Source organism: Triticum urartu, chromosome 3A, assembly GCF_056163025.1.
Source record: "Triticum urartu cultivar PI428250 chromosome 3A, HENAU_Tu73, whole genome shotgun sequence".
Lineage (NCBI taxonomy): Eukaryota > Viridiplantae > Streptophyta > Magnoliopsida > Poales > Poaceae > Triticum > Triticum urartu.
This window is the reverse complement of record NC_141875.1, coordinates 719,827,425-719,835,775: the sequence shown is the minus strand read 5'-3', so window position 1 is coordinate 719,835,775 and position 8,351 is coordinate 719,827,425. Positions and strand designations below refer to the sequence as shown.

At 43.2% G+C, this 8,351-nt stretch overlaps 1 pseudogene; it reads right to left on the bottom strand.

The window, feature by feature from the left end:
- Positions 1–6,676: 6,676 nt before the first annotated feature.
- On the bottom strand, positions 6,677–7,846 carry LOC147982108 (uncharacterized; annotated as a pseudogene).
- Between the last annotated feature and the right edge of the window lie 505 nt (positions 7,847–8,351).

Genomic DNA, 8,351 nt, shown 5'->3' with positions numbered 1-8,351 from the left:
GGCGTGGAGGCAGCCTCCTTTGAAAGTAAATATTTGGGACTCCCTACACCGGAGGGTAGAATGAAAAATGGTTGTTTTCAGCCGATCATGGAGAGATTTGGCAAAAGGTGCAATGACTGGAATGAGAGGTATATGTCTCAGGCGGCAAAGGAGGTAAATGTCAAGGCAGTGGCGCAAGCCCTCCCCACCTTTGTTATGGGAGTGTTCAAACTAAACCAAAGCTTTTGTGACAAATATGAAAAAGTGATCAGGGACTTTTGGTGGGGGGACAAAGATGAGAAGCGCAAGGTCCATTGGATGTCTTGGGAGATGACAAAACCTAAGAGAGACGGTGGCATCGGTTTCTGGGATATGCATCTTTTTAACCAGGCTCTCTTAGCTCGACAGGGGTGGAGGTTGATTCAGAATCCGACAAGTTTGTGTGCTAGGGTCCTTAAATCCAAATACTACCCCAACGGCAACTTGCTTGATACGGTCTTTCCCTCTGATGCATCCCCTTCTTGGAGAGGAATTGAGTTTGGGCTGGAGCTCCTAAAGAAGGGCCTAATCTGGCGAGTTGGGGATGGAAAAAAGATCCAAATCACTAGAGACCAATGGATACCCAGGAAGGAGGGCTTGAGAGTGGCCTCATTTACCAACTGATTGACCCGGTGACGAAAGAGTGGAAGGTCGGACTGATCAGACAGATTTTCCATACTTTTGATGCTGATGAAATATGTCAGCTTAAAATTCCGAGGGCGGAAATCGAGGATTGTGTGGCTTGGCACTATGATAAATCTGGAGTTTTCACGGTCAAAAGTGCATATAAGCTAGCAGACTCGCTCAGAAGAAATAGTACACTACTGGCGACTAGCTCCTCGAGCGATCCGAGAAACCGAAGTATTTGAGATGCCATTTGGAAAGCTAATGTACCGGAAAAGGTAAAAATCTTGGGATGGAGAGTGGCTACCAGAACTCTGGCTACCAAGCATAATACCTTCAGAAGGACCATCACTGAAGATAGCATTTGTGAAAGTTGTGGAGCAGAGAGGGAAGATGAGCACCACGCTGTTATTTCGTGCACTAGGAGTGTGGCGCTAAGACATGCATTGAGGGATGTGTGGGATCTGCCAAAGGACTAGGAGTTCAGATTTACAAGGCCAGATTGGCTGCAATTGCTACTGCTAGCAAACCCCAAGGAAGTCAGGAGCAAGATTTTGTTAATGATGTGGCAGGCATGGAATCTGAGGAATAATGTAGCACATGGGGATGGAAAGGATACAGTTACAGGATCAGTGTAGTATCTTATGAGGTTACAAGATGAATTGCTGGTAGCTGCATGTGGTCTGAGGGAGTATTCGGACAACGGCAAAGTGTCACTACACCTTGCTAAACCGGAGGAGACAGTCCCCTCGGCTCCTATTCATTGGATAGCTCCCCCGCAAGGAATGGCCAAGTTGAATTCTGATGCGGCTTTCATAGGAGAGACGGGAGACACATGGGGTGGCGCTGTGGCCAGAGATCACTTGGGGCGTGTTTTCATGTCCATTGGAAGGCGCCTGAACCGGTGCTGTTCAATGGAGGAAGCAGAAGGGGCTGCAGCGCTGCTAGGCTTGATTGAATTTGTGAAACATTTCAGAGGTCAAGTAATACTAGAGACTGACTGCATGTGTATCGGCCAAGAGCTGCAGGGGGGCATGTAAAGTACGTTGGCTTACTGTGCTACTCTTGCGGATGTGAAGGAGAATCTCTCTTTGTTCTCCTGCTCGGGAATAAGTATTGTAAGCAGGAGCAAAAACAAGCTGGCACACGAGCTCGCGGCCGTCGTGAGAAGATCACGTGATTTTATTATGGTCGCTGACGTCCCAGTTGACGCTAAACATGTAATGAGAGACGAAAGTGTTCTTACCATGGCCTAAGTTGTATCCATGGTTCTCAAAAAAAAATGATGAACTATTGTTGGTGCCGGACTGGCGACGCCTATGAAGGAACAAGTGTGGCAGAATAGCTCTTGAATTGGCCAAGCCACCATCGCACCGCTATCCCCAAAGATTGTTTGGTGATGACCGGTCCATCACGAGGCGTACTAGAGCGACAGACTGCCTTGAGCACGGACTGGAGGCTAAGAGAATAGGATTCCAGCAGCACAGATGAATATGAACGACCACCATTGCCACTCATAGTCTAGGATATTGTGTAGGTTTCATTTCTTTTGGTTAGAACACATGGATTTAAACCAGAGGTAACCAATTTGCTATGTTCATCTGATAAGCTATTTGGAATTGGTTACATGTGTTTTATTTCGAGGATACCCAAGCACTGCATACATTTTGTAGAGGTACTCATAGCCATGGTTTTCACTTTCAGAGATATTTTGATGAAATTAACTGAATTTCAATAATTTCACTAGACACAGAAATACTTATGTTTTGGCCAATATATTTTAGCAATTTCAGTAGTGCATAGGAATTCAAATATTTTTTATTTTTTGAAAAAATAACTTTTAATTGAATTCAAGTGAATATTTTGGTCATTTGGCCCAAATGCAAACTGAAATCACTGAAACTCACTAAATACACTGAATTTTGGTGAATTTGGTTGGTGCTGAAATTGAAAACCATGCTCATAGCTTCTCACCAATCTGCCATAGTCAAATTATGAATTTTAATGATTGATTAATTTTCATGCTCAGAGGTGGACATGGTTGAGTGGCCACGGGGAAATTGTGGGCAGTAGCGTGTCAAGAACATAAGAAATGGGGACAAGGGACATTTTAGTTAATCAAGGCTCTGTATTAGTTTCAAGTTTTATTCTTGTGGTAAAAAGATAAGGTTAGATTAACCACCATGTACATCTTTAATTATTTGTAAATAAGAAATATAATCAAAGTACTCTTTTTAATCGATAATATATATATTTATATATAATTTGTAGAAGTGCAAGTTCGAGCATTAAGGTGGAACGGGAGGAGGGGTCGGGAGAAGATTATGTACTGTTTCGTCTTATTGCAAGGAGAGGATGGTTACGAAGAAATGACAATTGTCGTGGCGAAAAGAAACATAGACAGAATCAATTTTATTACTATGGATGGAAACCACATGTCATCTTATCCAACACATTTCTGCATTGGGACAATTACTCAATTGCTATGGTTTTTTATTCCATGGCAATGCATAGACATTCAACTGGAATATTCAAATATGCAAGTTGTTCCACCTTTTTCAAGCTATTTACAAATTTTTCACTGCTCAGCAAGTTTGTATATGATGCTGGGAAACTCAACATAAGGAAGTGCACAGAAGGACACATAAGTGTTGCACTTTGAATATGAGAGAAACTCAACATCCAAATAAAAAATTAGTTGCTATGTCCATCGCTAAGCTGGAAATGCAAGCATCCTTCTGAATAAGATATTAGCTATCTTGAAATGCAAGCATCCTAAACTAGCAACAATATTTCTAACAATTGAAAACAATCTTGCAATCTTGATATAAGGATGAAACATAAACAGTATCACAGGTTTTGCTATTTCTTTTGATGTTGAAATCGACAATATTTATTTTAGAAAAGAAGAGGCTTAAGGATCGCATGATATATACCATTACATATATCATGGCAGCAAAAATACGATGTGGTGGTCGCCCTCAAATATGACAGTGTGCACTCCTTGGTACTGGGAATCGACCTGGGACACCGAAGAGGGGAGAGGAGGGGAAGGGAGACGCCATGGAGGGAAGGGGAGGCGGTGCTGAGAGGAAGGTGTGGGTTGAACGCCTTGGCGGGGAGAGATGGCAATGACGACGTCTGCAGATAGAGCAAGTCGGGGGAATTAAATATTAGTGTGAGCGTCATGCCATGCGGTGAGAGAATGAGTGAATTACTTTTTTAAATAATAAGAAAAGGAGTTGCATTTTTCTTTTTAGGGAAAGCGTGTGTTTGCTATGAGAGAAGTGTCACATACTTTTATATAGGAAAAATATCAAATACCCTAACAAGTCATTTCTATATAATGATTACCAACAAGTGATTTACAGGTGAGCGTACAGTTTATTCAAATTGGAGTGCAACGCACTCTACTAAAATGCACGATGCCACTCACTCCGACTAGAAAAAGTCGTCTGCTTGCATTTAGCATCTAACCAAATATATATATATATATATATATATATATATATGTTTGTATATGAGATTATTTTTCCTTTTAATATCTTTTGTATGTTTAATTTTACAAATCAGAGATACAAGCTGGTGATGGCTTCTGATGACGCTTTTAAAAATGTTGACCGACAAAGCTTATAATGGGCCAGACTGAAAAATCATCGAGTTTTACACAATCAGAAGCGATGCATACAAATAATTGTTCTTTATATATTCGTTGCACATGATAATAGAAGAACATGTGTTTATATATATAGACAAGGGTATAGGAGAGATGGAGACGGATTATGTCGATGTTTAAAAAAATACATAGACAAGGGTATTGAGACGATGTGGTTGGAAGGGCCCTAAAATTTACCAAGTTTTATATTCAATAAAGGGCACGTGGCAACCCACGGGCATCCTACTAGTAATCATATAATAGCATAATTTCGCACATATTGCATAGTATTTGTGTATATGCATTTACGCTCACTCAACGACCAAAACATACCCACAAAAGAAAAAGTAAAACCAACTAACAAAGAAAAGCAAAAGCCAAAACACATAAAAACAGAAAATAAAAAAACAAAGGGAGGGAGACAACCTTGGATCGTATAGTTAATGGGCCTGGGCCTAGTTGCAAATCGAGTGACCCAAATATTGTGTCATTCAAAAAAGCAAGCCCGACATGATACAAGCTGGGCTTGATAGGAGGGGTACGTTGTGAGGGCATGCCTATATATATGTCATTGTAAATATTCATATTTCTTTATATTTGGTCAAACTTTATATAGTTTGACTTAGGATAAAGCCGCGCCATCCGTTTCACAATGCAGTGCATATTAGGATTCTTAAAATTCAAGCACGTTTATCTTTGACCAAGTTCGACTTTATGTAATTTTCACTTTTCCAAAAGTGGTGAATAGTCCTAAAACAACCATAAATAGGTGAAATGAAATATATTTCACATAAACTTATTTTATGATAGGATTATTTAATGGTCAGTTAGCACAATCGCGTTCCTGTTGATAAGATTCTAACATATATCAATCCTGAATATATTTTGAGAGGATTTGAAATTCGAATTCCAAAAGATGATGAAAATTTGTGAACTATAAAAATTACGGTGCGGTGTTATACTTGCTTCATGTCATTTTACATAAGTTGTTTGTATTTTCTACTCCCTCTGTAACAAAATATTTGGAGTTTTTGGTTTACCCTAAGTCAAACTAAAGTTTGACCAAATTTATAGAGCTCCTAAATTGTACTCGGCGAAATGTTTGCCGAGTCAGCGTGGAGAGGATCTCGGCTTACGGCCCTTTTTCTACATGGAGTAGCCGAGCCGTCGTTGCCGAGGGCAACACTCGGCAAAGCCCTTGCCGAAGTGTATCTGTCCTTCGCTGGGTATTTTTCAAACCCGACGTACTATGTTACTCCTGTAATGTCCCTTCACCCAGCGTACATATGCAGGGTACTGTCATGCGTGTTCAATTTTTTTTGTCATGCATGATAGGTGCACCCAATAACTTAAAAAAAAAATCTTCTCCGTACAAAAGGAAATAAAAGCTTCACAACATTCCGTATATTCCTCAATGGGCCATTTTTTTTGCGAGAAAACTTTCGATCTATTCATCTTCAATCATTGCAGTACAACGAACAACATAAATAATAAAAATTACATCCATATCCGTAGACCACCTAGCGACGGCTACAAGCACTGAAGCGAGCCGAAGACGTGCCGCCGTCATCACCCCTCCCTTGCCACCTTGTTTATCCCAGACCATATGGAACACATACGACAATAGCTAATCATCCGTGCATGAATTATAAATTTGTTTTAGCAATTTTAGGCTAAAGCAATGGCACTTCCCCATTATATGTCACAAGGTGCCATGATTAGGGACTTGGAACCGTTTACTTTCCAGTTTCCATCAAGAAACGAGAAAATGTGCCATAAGGCATGGGGTGCGCAGCGGCGTGTCAAAGGAAGAAGTGAAGTGTCCGTCTTGTGCCAAGTCACGAGGATGCTCAAGGGCTAGGCGACCGGTGGATTGGGTCGGGAAGGGGAGTCAACGGGCTGGAGGGGCTGACCCGGTGTACCAGATGAGAGCTTGGGGATTTTAAGACCCTCTAAACCCTCCAAACTATGCCTACCAAACTAGGCTTGATTTGTATCTAAGCGGAAATAGGAAAAAGAATAGTACAAGGCGTTCATCTTTTATCAATGACGCATGCTGGTTTTTCGACATCATAACATGCTTAGCACTGATAATGATTAAAGGTAGCAGCACAACCATCGTACACACGTCCACATACACTTCAACTTGATGCACGCTGCCATAAGTCTAAGCCTTGTGGAAGACAGCACATATGGAAAATATATACATCCGAGCCACAGAGTACACCGAAAAAAGTATCTACCTCTTTGTTCAACCTAAATCATGTATTGACGTGGGAGGAGAGAACATAGTTGGAACGGTAGTCCAGTACAAGGAAAACAACATATGAAATGTAGAAAACAAGCATGCATATAGCTGAGTACTATTGACATCCACAGTTAATTAAAAAGGCGCATGCACAGAAGAGTGGAGGCTAAGGGGGTGACCCCATGGCATACATCTTTAATCTTGAAGCGATGTTCCAACTTGCTGGAGATTGCAACCACTGACTTCACAGCTAGCAGTGTTTCCTCGTGGGTCTCCAGGAGTGATCGTTCTATTTGATAGGTTCTCAAGCGTAGATACTCCTTGGTTGGATAGAGTTCATTGGAACCAGAATGAAGCATGATGCCCTTGCTGTCAAGCTCAAAGCTTAACAGACAGAAGTGCTCATTGTCCAAAGAAGAGAAGCAGCAGGGGCCTGCTTCAAGTTCATGTTCTCCTTCATATTCCACCGGCAGCGGGGTGATGGATAGCTTGAGAGCATCAAAAGTTGTGAGACGGATGCAGTAAGCATTTATGGGCCCATCCTTCTAATTAGAGGAAGCAAGGAAGATGGGGCCATGCCGGGACGCGCGGCCGATGAAAGGCAGCGGATTGTCGTGGATCTTGTGCCACTCGTGTGAGTCCGTGTCAAATGCATGTGTGCCCCACGACGGCTGATCGTATGAAACCAATATGTAGGGAGCAACCAGCACATAGGACGTGAGCATTGTACACGGCAGAGAGATGTAGTACTCCCAAGGTTTGAGCTTCCATGGGATGCACGGCGGAATCAGTAGGCTGCTCCAGGAGCACCCCTTGAGGCGCTGGAGGCCGCCGTCGCTGACTACTCTGGCCTTGGAAACATCAAGCACCTCGAACCATAGCGGGAAGTCGGGATCTGATGTCCAGGAGGGTCTCTTGCAGAACGCATAAATCTTGTCACCCACGGCCGTGAGGACAGGGCACCGCTTGGCGGACATGAGGTTCGGCCCATGGATGACAGCCTTATCCGGATCCGGCGACTTGGTGTCGAAGATTATGACCTCGCCCGAGTTGCCCCCGACACCGACTATCCACGAGCGGCGCCTCGACCGCAAGGAGATGATGGACTTGCCGCCCGCGTGGGCGCGCAGGCTGCCGGCTGCGTGCAGACGCTTCGCCATTGCCGACGAGGAAGAGGAAGCGAGGTCCATCTTGTACACGTTGTACGGCGTGGTACACATAGACAAGTCCCAGTGGCATGCCACAAGGTAGACCGTCCGGCCCTTGCACTCCTCATCCAGCCGATCACCGTCGCGGATCATCTTTGTTTTCTTCACGAGATGATCGCTATTCGCTCAGGCCTCACCCGAATCAGCGCTGATGATCCAATCTGATCTGAATCTCCCCTTGCCTCACGCTCCAGATCTCCATCGGAAGCCCTGGCCCTTCCGCCGTCAAGCTTTGGTGTCCTCCTCTTCCTCTTCTGGTGACCCATCCCTCCTATGGCCTCTGCCGCCGCTGATTGGCCGAACGAGGTTAGCTAGGGTTTGGAACTTTTGATCGTTTTTTAAACTTTTTTTAGATGAAGTTTGGAACTTTTAAAGGAAGCGGCAGTGGATGTATACGCGACAATGAACGCCTTGGGTGTGGCTTTTTTTGAGAAAGTTTGCTTGTATTCAAATCATGACATAATACAAAGTTCTTAACCCGAACAAGCACACCTTAACACACGCATAAACAACCAGAATAACAAAGAGCACCCTAAAACAACCAAGAAAATACGAAGACCTCCGGAGCTCTGTGTCATCATCCCTGAACATTGTGAAG